Source organism: Polypterus senegalus, chromosome 18, assembly GCF_016835505.1.
Source record: "Polypterus senegalus isolate Bchr_013 chromosome 18, ASM1683550v1, whole genome shotgun sequence".
In the NCBI taxonomy this organism is placed as follows: domain Eukaryota; kingdom Metazoa; phylum Chordata; class Cladistia; order Polypteriformes; family Polypteridae; genus Polypterus; species Polypterus senegalus.
The window spans coordinates 1,148,993-1,162,319 of record NC_053171.1 but is presented as its reverse complement, the minus strand read 5'-3'; the positions used below and the strand labels follow the sequence as shown (position 1 = coordinate 1,162,319).

The 13,327-nt window shown below is 39.2% G+C and overlaps 1 long non-coding RNA gene across 1 annotated transcript; it reads right to left on the bottom strand.

Annotated features, from left to right (window-relative positions):
* Positions 1 to 670: 670 nt before the first annotated feature.
* LOC120518695 lies at positions 671 to 13,323 on the bottom strand. The gene is made up of 5 exons (XR_005631277.1): positions 13,199 to 13,323; positions 12,163 to 12,428; positions 9,935 to 10,222; positions 3,063 to 3,244; positions 671 to 1,004 (listed from the first exon to the last, which is right to left on the bottom strand). It is a non-coding gene; the product is annotated as an uncharacterized LOC120518695 (long non-coding RNA).
* Between the last annotated feature and the right edge of the window lie 4 nt (positions 13,324 to 13,327).

The following is a 13,327-nucleotide window of genomic DNA, read 5'->3' as shown; positions in this document are numbered from 1 at the left end:
AGGAGTATGGAGATGCCAGGATGAACATTAAACCAGCTTTTTTTATACCCTACTCCACATACTGAATGTGTAAGACATTATTGGGCCAAAGTGTAATTTCAGAAATGATCAATTAAGTAAGGAGACAGGCAGAGTAGAAAGTGCAGTGCCTTTGTTTATAGTGGAGTCTCTGGCTCTCAGGCTGACACACGACACACTGCTTCTGCAGCCACAACATGTCTGTGCTCACAGTAAAGAACAGCAAAGTCAGACTGGGCAAAGTGTCAGAAATGTGATACTGATAAGCTCTCGAGCACAAGTTCTGAAACTCTTATGTGTTTTCTGAATTTGGGTCATGCAGAGTCTTGAATCACAACTGTAGTCAATGGTACAGGGTCACAAAAGGTTTGTGAAGTGTCTTGAGATGTGTCTCTGCAGTAAGCCTAATCAAGTGCCATTACTCCGCTACAACTCACGTCTGGCAGAGACGATTGCTGGCGATTCTGTATCTCGAAGACACATAAAAGGCAAAATTGGAATGATGTGCAGGGTGGACAGGTGATGTCACTGGGCGATAGTCATTTGGTCACCGTGGTAGTTTTGGAGGAACTATGTAAACTGACCAAGAACCAAGGTAGGATTGCAAGCTATTTCTTTTATTTTATAAATAGGTAAAGTGTGTGGTGAGAGATGCAACAGAGAAAAATAATTAAAAAATGTATATTTAAAAAATTACAAAATTAAAGTCTAACAGTTTTGAAACATCTGAAAAGCCAATGATGTAAGCTGTCCAGTTTGATTAATTTTGTAGCCTTGTCCTGTCACACTCGTTCCCAAACAGTCCTACATATTTACTTGATTATGTTGACCTTTTTTGGAAGTCCCTTTGGATAAAAGAGTTTGCTGAGCAAATAAATGTAAATAATAATGCAAAGAGTGTGGACATGAAGCCTGCAGATCGTTGTCCTCGAGTTCACTTCTGTTCTTTCACTGTTAACAGGAATTGAAGCCATCGTCATTTAGGTCTACAGAAAATAAAAGGTCACAGTTAGTTAAGTATAATACAAGATAGGAATAGAGTTTATTTTTGATTTTCTTACCATGCAATATTACCCTGATTAGTCAAAGTAGACTAGATAAAAAAGTGTTTAGGATTTTAGACTTTAAACTTGACATAAAGATTTTAAATTTTAACAATCTTTTAGAATATTTTGCTATAAAAAATTTTGTTAAATGTTTTTAGCACAGGAAGTGGAACCCTGGATTAACAAGGGAGGTGCAGAAAGAGAGCGCAAGTTTACTTCTGCTGCTGCTGATATGACATGACTGTTCTTACCCAGCAGATGGTGCTATGTGACAGTTATGATGTTCATGATGTCTGAGCAGATGTTGTGGCCTGAAGGCCTTATGTCTACTTAAGTGACACCCTTCTAACTTCTTTGACACAGTTTGTGTGGTTCAGCCATGTTGAGCAGGCCCAGGTTTCTTCTTGTGTGTTGTGTTTTCCTTATTTTCAGTTTACCAACTTTGACCTGAAAGTGACAGCTTATCCTGTGAGCTTCGTCACTTAATGGATGTGTCGCACCACTGTGGTCTTGGTTGCCAATTACTAACAGTATAGTCCAACCTGCAATGTTGGTCATATTGGCGCTTCATAATCTTTAGTTTATAATTATTAGACTTGGCCTTCAACTTTTGAAGAATTGTCTCCATTTGTGCAAATGCTTTTTTTAGCGAAATCTTTCTGAGAAAATTCCATTGGCTTTGTTTCTTTCAGGATATTGCATTGTATTACTGTTTTATTTTCTTGCTTTATAATCATTTTGGTGTGTGTTTAGACCAACATGTGTGTGTATATTTATTTATTTGCTTACTTACTTATCTACCTCTTCATGTATTTATTTATTTACAGAGGTTCTGTAAAAAGCCAGATTTCCCCCGCAGGACAAATAAAGTTTAACAAATAAATCTATTAATCTATCTATCTATCTATCTATCTATCTATCTATCTATCTATCTATCTATCACTTCTCATCTTTTGTTTATATTTGCTAAACTTGACTTACAACTTTTGAAGCATTTTCTCCATTTGTGCACATGCTTTATTAACAATATTTTTATGAAAATATTCTGTTGGCTTTGTTTGTTTAAAGGTGTTCTATTTTACTGTTTTCAATTTAATGTTCATTTATGAGCTAGTTAAAGAAGGCAGGCACTCACATGGACTGCATTGGGAACGTCTGGAAAGACTTTGTCATCCATTTAGAATTCCTCCATTTTACTAGCCTTTACAGATCTAGTAAATAGGTCAATTTGTGTCACATTTTATTTACAGCATTTTGACCCCTGAAAAACAGGCAACAACTTGATAACTCATTGGCACATTTTGTACTCATTTATTTTCTTTGTAATGTGCCAGATGGTCTGACTTACTTATTCTGGTCTGATCAGCTTTGCATCTGTGCTGCCACCAGTTTTCATTAAGGTTATTGACCTCTGTCATTCACATATAACGTGTTACCCACCCGCGCATGGAAGGCAGCAGGGGGTGTAGTTAATGTTGAAACTCTGGTGTGTGGCACTAATGCCTCTTCTCCATCCTTACAGGAACAAGTAAGACCTAGTCCACTTCCTCTTCTGGCTCCAGACCACACCCTCCAATGACCTCACTTCTGCCTTTTCCCTCCAGATGACCCGCCTCTTCCTCCCCTCAGCTATACAACCCATCAGCTCTGCTGTGCAATTCAGTCCTGTTTTGTGACTCGGTCTTTTATGAATACTCAGCAGAGTATTACACATCTTTTCTCTTGCAGCGACCCTACAATATACGGGGTGAATCCCCCCAAACCATTATCATTGTTTTTTGCTTTCTTTACACATGGATGATTAAAAGAAATCTGTTATTGTTTAGATTTCTTTTTTGTTCATCAATCTGATTGTAAACAAACTTTAAACTATCTTCATGATTTTCTCTGTTAACTTATTAGCTTGCAACCTGATAATATATTTAAAAAAACAACAAAAGTTAAACCACAACAGATGTTACCAGATTAAAGTCCTATTATTTTATGCAAGACACTCACCCAGATATGTCATCTCTGGGACCACCCGTCTCGTTCAAAGGCTCAGATCACTTTGTCCCCCTCAGCAGATCTGCAGGCGGAGAGCACTCTGACCCAGAAGCAGTCACTCGTGAGGACCAGCAGCACAATTAGCACCAGAAATGATAATCCGATTCGAATTGCATTTTCTGTTGAATACCCCACTGAAAGAAAACGGAGAAGAGTTTCTGTGTTTTCATTGTCAAAATCAGGAGAGATGGTCATAATCAAACCTTCCAATTCAATTACACACTTCACCTCAACTTTGTTTTTTTTTTTCATTTATATTTTGGCATTAATGTACTTTTCATTGTTTTTTTTTTTAATCAGGAAAACATACTTATGCCATTGTTGGGTATGCTACTAAATTATTACAATGGTCTAATGACAATAGGACAGAATCTAGGCAGAGACCATAAAGAACTCCGCCACCAAAAGTAACTGGAGGTCTTTTGGTAAGTTGTTGATTGCATGTAATGCGTTTCTATTTCCTTAATAATAATAATTCTTTACATTTATATAATTCTTTTCTCACTAATCAAAGCACTTTGCATAGTTAGTGAGGAGCCAATTCACCCTCAACCAATTTATAGCATCCACATTGAAGATGCAATGGCAGCCATTTTTGTGCCAGTACGTTCACCACACATGAGCTGTTAGGTGGTTAACCAGTTAGGGATAGAGGATGACTAGGGGACCAAAATAACTAGGCTGTGGTGGGCAATTTAGCCAGCACATCGGGATACCCCCTATTCTTTTCAAAGGACACCCAGAGATATTTCATGACCACAGGGAATCAGGTTCTCGGTGTTACGTCTCATCCAAAGGACGGTGCTTTTTTCACAACACAATGTCCCCTGGCACTGCACTGGGGCATTGGGATCCACATTCAACCCTAACCCTTGCCAGCACCTCTTCCAGCAGCACCCCAAGCTTTTTCTGGATGGCCTTTTGCCGTTGGTTTTGTAAACGATTATCAGGTAATAATCAATGTTATGTTTTCCAGAGTTGTTAGGCGTTATTCATTGCTTGACCTGACTGTGGATTGTTGAGATTGTCCTTGTCCTGAAGTACCATATTGTTGAGAAGTGGCATCTGTGTTGTGCTGCATCGTTTAAGCGATTATCAGCCCATGTTGGGTCATTTCCAGTAGAAAGTAATAGGTCAGTTTTAGTAAATAATCATGATAGCGAACGACAGCTTTTTCAAAAGCTTATTGGCCAATAAATAATTCATTCATTTAAAACAATAGGAGGCATTGAGAGTGTCTGTGAGACCTGGCCATTTAAAGGCTACCGAATAATCAGGGAGATCAGGAGCCACTAGGGGGCGATTTAGCATGGTGACTCTTAACCCTTTGAATCCAGTAGTCAGGTTTTTGGACCAGCCGCATAGCAGAATATAGCTGAAATACCGATATAACACCTTGCATGTCTACAGTATCGTCATAACCCTGAATAACGGCCTACATATTTCTGTAATGCCACTCTGCTCTATAAATGTTGCAGCTCACTGCTGTGGAGGCACAGTCTCTAAAGGCCGCTACACCTTTCTGCCATCATAACTCAGACGGCTAGCGTACCGGCCTCTGCTATATTGGACTATGCACATAATATACCTACTGTAGTTAACTAGTTATGCTGTTACACTACTTACACAAGTCATGCTGCTCTTTTATTTTTCTTTTTATCTTTTCAGTAAAGAATGTAACAGATTTCAGTTGTACTTTAGCATGGGAGCAGCTCAAAAGAAGAGATTCTTAGTGTGCGCAGAGAAGTACAAACAGGCAAAGAGAGCTTCTGCCCTTCTGCTCTGCAGGGGTTCTTTCCTGTCCGAGTTCACCTGATGACATCTGTGTTATGGTGCACCAGGGGAGGGAGTTTAGACACTCGACAGCTGAAGCAAAGTCCTGCAGGGAAAGGTTGATGCAGAGCGATTGATCAGACGATAGAGAAAATCATGTGAAGTGTTTTTGTTCTTTGCTTCTGACACTAAAAATTTGGGATTTTTGAAATTGTTAAATATTGCTGTGGATGCTGGGGTTATAAGTGCCAAAATGCAAGGGGAGGGCAGAGTTCAAATGGTTAATATAAAGCAGGACCACCTCTAAACTTGAAAGGGATTCTAAAGTTTGGCTAAAGCTGCCATAGTGGCAGTGGGGTTTCATTTATTGTCTGCTTACATGGCCACTGTATCATTATTGGTCATCTGGGCATGAATGAGTCATCCAGTCAAATGTCCAGAAACAACTATCTGTTGTTTGGTTGAATGAAATAATACAATTAGTGGAGAGAATTTGATTATAGTTTAAGAAAGACAGAGGGATGTGACCAAAGCTGTGTGTGTCCAGAAACTTTTATTATTAAACATATTAAAGCTACCTTAATTCATCTTGATTTGTTATATTTAATTACGAAGTTGATCACTGTAGCTACATTTTATTGTTTTTCCAGATTCTTAGTTGAGAGTGTTCTGAGATATTTTGTATATACAGTGGTGCTCTGACTTAAGGCTCTATTTGGGTCCAAGCCATTTGGACATACGTGAAATTGGCTGTATCAAGTCAAGTCAAGTTGGGGAGCATGCACTGGTACAGTGTGTTGCTACACCCACTACACGACGAAACAACTTGGGATCCTGGTTGGCAACCCCCCAGGCAGACATGCGGTCTAATCCCACCCTCTGGAAATGACCCTCTATGTGCCGCAGCCAGGTGTTACGTGGGCGACCCATTGGCCTGGTCCAGCCACTCTGGTCCCCAACAATGAGGATCTTACGAGCTGGATCACCCTCGGGGAAACACGCCACATGTCCATAGTGCCGTAACTGATGCTCCCTAACAATGCAGGTCATGTGCCTCATTCGGGGCTCCATGGGCAACCGCTCATTTGACACAAAGTCAAACCAACAGTACCCAAGGATTTTCCGGAGAGACACAGTACTGAATGAGTCCAGTCTTCATCTCAGGTCACTGGATAGAGTCCATGTCTCGCAACCAGACAGGTAGCACCACAACTCTAAAGACTTGGACCTTCATCCTTTCGCATAGATATCGGGAGCACCACACACCCCTTTCCAGTGACCTGTACGGCTGTACGTCGGTGAGAAAATGTACAAGTCATTGCAGTTGAGGTTCTGTGGGTCCAGGGTTGGTTCCTGTTACAGAGATTCTAACTGTTGGTACAGCAGCACAAACTGATCTTCAAGTCTTGGTGTCCACACTCTGGGTCCATGGACAGCAGTGTTTCTCAGCCACTAGATCACAAATTGCCATCACTGATTAGTGAGTGGGTTGTGGAAGGTCACCTAAACCAGTGTTTCTCAAGCACAAGTTCACAACCCGCATTGCCACCAGTGGGTCATGGGTTGCGATCATTGGTTCACAAGTGGATTACATTTAGTCATCTAATCGATCTGCAACAGTGTATGATGGGTCATCAAAGAATTTAAAAAGGCAAAACTGGGTTGCAGAACCATTAAGGTTGAAAAACACTGGTGTAAGTAATGCAGAGTGGGCTGAATTCATAAGAATTAGCCACATGGTGCAGCGCCATTCTACACAAATCGTAAAGGCCCTCCAAGAGTCGAAAACAGATACAGTGCCCTTTGAAATCATTATAATAATAATAATAATAATAATAATAATGAAAGGTTTTGGCAATTTCTAGAACATTGCTACCCCACTGTTTTCTTAATAATAATTACTTTTCTTTGCACTTAGGTTACAGCCAGAGGACCAATGTGATATACAACTTTGATTGTATGTGAGGTACCATTTAGGAAAAAACCAATCAATTGATTTGCGTGTTCATGTACTGTTAAATCACTGTGTCTGCATGTGCACCAGCACTGCATAATACAAAAGGGTATGATTTGAGCATATAAGTGCCACCAGTGCTGGTTCACATTTTAAATTGTGTACAGTCACAGTGGTTTGATGGCAGATGCGCACTCATACTCAAATCAGATGATTTCATAGGAGACAGACATCTCCACATCTCTCAATCAGACACTCGGCAAACTTAGTGGAGAGCATCATGTATTACAAGGCATGGCAGAACATAACTGCTGATAAATGGAATTGGAGACGCAAAAGTAGGAACACATGCGGCCTAAAGCTATTGTGAGACTACAGACACTGGGGACTGTAGAAAATGTAAAACTCTGCCCACAAGGGCTGCAATGAGCAAACAATCAGCAGGAAATGTATCCTTAACTCAAGAACATCACATAAGAGTCTGTAATGACATTTATTACCTACATTCATTACTTTTCCTTTCACAAGCATGCCTCAGAAATATGGAAGGTACATTTCTTAAGTCAAAACCTTTGTCAGTTTAAAGTGCACAAATCTGGTAAGTTTTAAGACTTTTGCTTTCATGTTTGGATTCTTGCCCCTTGGTCTCCATTTCAGAACAGAAGCACAGGTTAGGTATTTTCTAAAATGTATTTAAAAAATCCTTCATTTTAGAATGCAGTTTAGTGTGGAAAATTAATATATGACACAATTTAAAAAATAGACTTCAAAAATAACACATTGATGATTTACGGTTCTTCATTAAAATTTTACCAAATGTTATATCTCGGTCAAGCAAACAATGGGAGAGAAACAGTAATACCAAAAAACAAAATGCCAATGAGCTATTTAAACACCGACAAACTGATCAAGTATCTACAAGGAATCGAGACAACAAGAACTCTACCCAATTTGGAGATATGTGTCATTACTAAGACAAACTTGTTTGAATGATCGCAATGTGACAGCAATCATCCAGATTTGATTCAGATTTGAGAAATCCAACATACATCAAGCCAATGTAAAGTGTAAGGTTTGTAGAAAAGCAATTGCAGTATATATTAGAAACACACCACAGGAATGATGAATTGTACGGTTTGTTGTTCCACCAGGCTGCTTTCTTCTTTTCTCTGTAAAAGTAAAGCCCTACTTTCAAGTTTTCATTCCTAACATATCTATTGGTACGGTGAGTTTGTTTCAAGACTCATTAGCTGAATAACTGCAATAAACCAGTGTACACAATTTTGATTTTATTATTTTTTGGCTAAGTTAAGATTTGCCATTTCAGCTGTTATTATTATAATTTTATGATTGTTAAAGAGTTTTAAGTTTCAGAGAGACTAGGCTTCCAGTTTTCAGAACTTTACAAAATGAAACTGTATAGTTTGGATAGTAGGAATAAAAATAGACATCATCTATTTGTTGTTACTTTGTCTTTAACATGATTTTAATGAGAAGGTTTTGTTTTCATCTTTTTAATATTTGACAACTCTGCTCTCCAAGGACCACTTTACGTAACGTCTCTGCCACAAACCAATGTTACTCCAGGAACCGTTTGTAACCAGTGTCTCAGCCGCAGTAAATTTTTCATGTGCAAACAACACAAACAAATTTATTCTGACAATGCCTATACAGCAGTGGTTCTCAACCTGTGGGGCGGGACCTCCAGGGGGGCACGAAAATGTGAAAAAAAGAAAACAAGAATCAAAAATATGAAAAAACCATCTGCTGAAACCAAAACAAATGAACTTAAACTAAATTCTGATACTAGAACAATAAATATAGAGTTAGATAAATGTCGATTAAAGTTAAGTAGGTATAATAAAATATGCAACTACATTTTATAAAAATGTTAGGGGGGGTGCGATTAAAACTGTTATGAAAACTCGGGTCGCAAATACTTAAAGGTTGAGAAACGCTGCTATACAGTCATTTGTTGACTTATGTCTCCATTTGGGAGAAGTCATTTGGCCGTATGTCAAACTGGATATACGTGGATCTCAGAGTGTGCAGGTCGTTGCAAACTGAGGCTCTGAGGGTGTTGTGTGGGTCGCCGGTTCAGAGTAGCACACTCCTGTCTCTGAGTATTGACATCCACACACCAGGTCCATGTAAGGCAGTGTTTCTCGAGCACTGTCGCACCACAGGTGGGTCACAGGTTGCTGTTGTTGGTATGTCAGGGGGTCTAAGTGATTGGCAGTGCTGTAGGATATTTTTCCTTTTCACTAAGTGGGACCCCCAGTCGTGCTTGTTTTACCAAGGGGGCTATTTGCAGTTGTTACTAGTGGGTTGCCAATGTATTTCAAAAGGCAAAACTGGGTTGCAGGAACATGAAGATTGAGAAACAATAGTGTAAAGAAGGCGGTAAGGACTCAATACAGTAGCCATTTTGAGATCAAAGAAACCTTAAAGGGCCCTCCACGACTCAGAAAACATACAAGGCCTCATGAAATAATGATAATAATGAAATATTTGTTACTGCAGCTTATTTTGGCAATTTCTAGAACATTATTACTCTATTGTTTTCCTGTGGCCCTCGGGCCTTAAGTACAAATTGCTTAAAATGTCCATCTAACCACAATAATTTATTCTTGGGATTCTAATTTAATAATAATAATCATTAATTATTAAATAACTGTTTAATAATTATTTAATAAATAAATGCACATCTATATATACTTACACATCATATTGTTTATTTCTGTCTGTTGTTATTTTGTAAAATCTTTGTTTATGCCCCCCGTGGGAGTGATCTTCATTAGAGGTTTAAATCCTGCATAAAATAAAGTAGGTGCTACAAAGCCACCCTTTACATTATTTACACGTGTCCAGTACGGAGTTCTTTGTCTCAAAATACGTATGACAATGAAACGTCTACTCCCTAAGTTACTGCGTCTTATCATACAGATACCTTTATTATGTCAAATTTCTACACTTGAGTTAAGTCACCCTCCTCTAAAACTACTGACCAGTCACATTAAGACAAGGCCTCTAGTGCCTCCATTCTGTGCTGCACAGGTGAGTGACCCGACTGACCCTCCTGTTGTCACACGCTTACCTTGAACAGTCAGTATCACAGCATTGCTGAACTCTGTGTAATGCAGAGGATTGTCTGTGAAAGCGTAACACCAGTACTTTCCACCATCGGACTGAGTCACAGACTGGAGAGTGTAAGTGTCTTCGGTGAAGTTCTTAAGCTCATTCCACATGCCTGCCTCGCTCCAGTGGTACCAACGATATGTCCAGTCAGATAAGTTACTGTCACTGCTGCACTCCAGAGTCACGTCATCACCAGTGTAAAATGGGACCTTTGGATTCTTTATCTTCAGATTCACTTTTTGTGTCACTGTAGAGAAGAAATCAGTTTTACACTCAGACACCGAGATGGTAGAGTCAAGGCAGCTGCTCTAAATCTCGTAAATGAAGTGAGTTTGTAAGCTAACATTCAAATCCCTGCATTTGCTTTTAATTGACAATGTCATGATTTGACTTTAGTTTGATTTTTTGTCTCAAAAAATGTTAAGCTGTGCCTTTATGTGTTTCTTTGGTCAAGAATATAAGAAATTTGACAAATGAGAGGAGACCATTCAGCCCATCAGGCTTGTTTGTTTGTTTAGCTAATGGCTGACCTGTCCCAATATTACAAAAGTGACATAGAAACACTTCGGCCAGCTATGGAAATAACAGTAGCATAACAATGCCATGGTCCCTTTGTCTAATACAAGCCTACCTCTGTCTTCAAGAATCTTGTATCTACAGGAGGACCACCAACAGATTGTTCTGCCATTTACAAACCAGCCACTCAACCCAAGCTGGACTCATTGTCAGCAATGACAATAACAGGAAAAGCATAAGTGCTTTTCGGTTAAATGTTATGAACAATTTAAATGGCAAGAATACAGTATGGCTAAGTATGCAGTGTACTACAAAGTGCTCTCACACATAGGCACTTGGGGACCACCTTTCAGGGTACTAGAAGATAAGCGATACCACTTTGGAATGAGAGGGGCCACTGATGATCTTTCTTTTTCTCTACACCGCAGTTCCTGCTCTTTTCTGCTGACCTCCATCTTGGCTGCCGCCACACTGCGTAGACAGATCATCCGAGGTTGGCACACCTCCGGCCTTCCTTTGCACTCACTCAGTCAATTCATTGGGAGTCCTTACATCTCGCTCGCCCCACTCTACATGCTTAGTCAATGGGGCGAATCAGCAACACAATGAAGAGCACAGCTCGGCAGCCATATTGAGACAGGTAATGTGGCCTGTTCTGAAGAAAGCTGGCCACAAATGATGCCTTACTAGAGACATTTTAAGTAACTAACAAGTCTATGTGCCACCTGAAACTACACAGCACCATTTATCAGGTTGTATGGTTGACAATATTCAAATGTACTTTGCACATTGTTATTATTTATGAATATTATCAATAACACATTGTTTAAATTGTAACTTAACTCCTGCTTGTCTTTTACTACACCTAATTGCCTGAGGTTATAGATGTAGAAGGGAAGGTGGAAAGAAGTTATATTGTACAGTACTTTATAAACAGTGGTACATCTGGGAGATTTGAAGCATTCTGACAAAGGCTACATGTTAATAATACAAAAGGGGAAAGTAGAGTAAAATAATACTCTATCAAGACAAAACAGGGGCCATGCAAGCCTGTATTAATACTTGTGTGCACATTAAAATATTTTTTTTGTACAATGTACAATTCTCATGACAGTGGAATAGGTTATTCTTAGTCAGTCTACTGCAGTAATTGCAATGGAAAATGTGGTTAGCATTCACTCATGTATGGGAAAAAAATACCGTTGAATACCGTGAAACCGATATAATTTAGAAAAATACTGTGATATAGAATTTTGGTCATACCGCCCAGCACTAGCTGGGATTATGAATTTTTTTGTAGGCTTGAGATAAATCAGAGATACTTAGACTGCCATTAAAATTATACTTCGATTCCTGAACAAACAAATGTGTGAATTTAAGGCTGCATGTCATCTTGAGAACCAGAAGTTTGCAAAATACAGTATGTCCAGCAAGCTTCTTATCTCGAAGAAGTTTACAACAAATGATGTGAAATGTCAACTTTGTCAGCCCTTCTTGTTGTGTATTTCTGTATGGTAATTCAGTGAGATCACCTGAAATAGGATATCAGAGTGTAAATTAACAATTTAAAAGAAGTAATTGAACTTTAAATGATTTAAAGGTCCCTTATTATTGTGTCATGCTGGGCAGTTAGTGACCACACTGCTGACCCTTCAGAACTCAAACACTCACCTTGAACAGTCAGGAGAAAAACATTACTGGGTTGTACCAATGATGAAACATAACACCAGTACGCTCCACTATCAGAATGAGTCACAGACCGAATTAGAAAAGTGTCTCCATATTGAAGCCATCTAATTCCATCTGTCCGGCTCCATTTCCTCCATTTATATCTCTCGGTAGGAAGGCTTCATCAATGCTGCATTCCAGAGTCACATTCTCTCCAATGTGTACGGGTTTCCTCTCATTCCTCATTTTCAGTGTCATATTTAATCCAGCTGTATGGAAAAAAGAAAGAAATCAGCCAATCACATCCTTTGCTTTAAACATGTAAATGGAATGAGTTTCTTTTTAGAATTCACGTCCTCTGGTTATATACTCATTCCAAACAGGTCTCAGGTTTGAAGACTCCACAGTAGAATTAAATCAGCCAGTTGGCTTATAAAATTTTGCTTCCTCAACATTTTTCAATTATTAGAGATTTTAGTAATTCATGTTTTCAGAAATTTACACACAAACTATAAACATTGGACAATAAGAAAAAAGTACACAAATATAAATAGCAATCCGTCACTTCACTAATTTTCATACGACTGCTTATTTCTTGTTTTTAAGATGCAATCAATGCCTTTAGCCTCAGGTAGAAACGCAGCAGAGCTGAACAGACACACTAAAGAACAATGTGAGTGAGCCTGCTGACTACACAGCATGAACAAGAAACAAGGAAACAAACCACAAGGTGCCTTTAAGGAAAACATTATATGAGAAGAGAGATAAAAAGTTCAGTGAGATGTGAGACTGTCGTCTTTCAATTCGTGTTAACAAACAGGCTTTTGAATGAGTGGCACTCCTGAGGTGAGCATACTAAGCTTTAGTTTATTTCCTCACATTGATCTCAGATTTCAAAGACTTTACACTCATTGTAAAACTCCCCTCCTCTAAAGCTTTTAAGCCCCCACGTGCAGAGAGACCCTCTATTCCTCTTACTCTGTTCTGGACAGTAAGTGACCTCTTCACACCTCTGAGTTCCCAGTCATCACAAACTCACCGCGAACTTTCACTGTCACAATATTGCTGACCTCTGAGTAATCAGGTGGATCATCTCTGACAGCCCAACACCAGTACTGTTTACTGTCAGGTGAGAGCACAGACTTCATCGTGTACGTGTCTCCAGTGA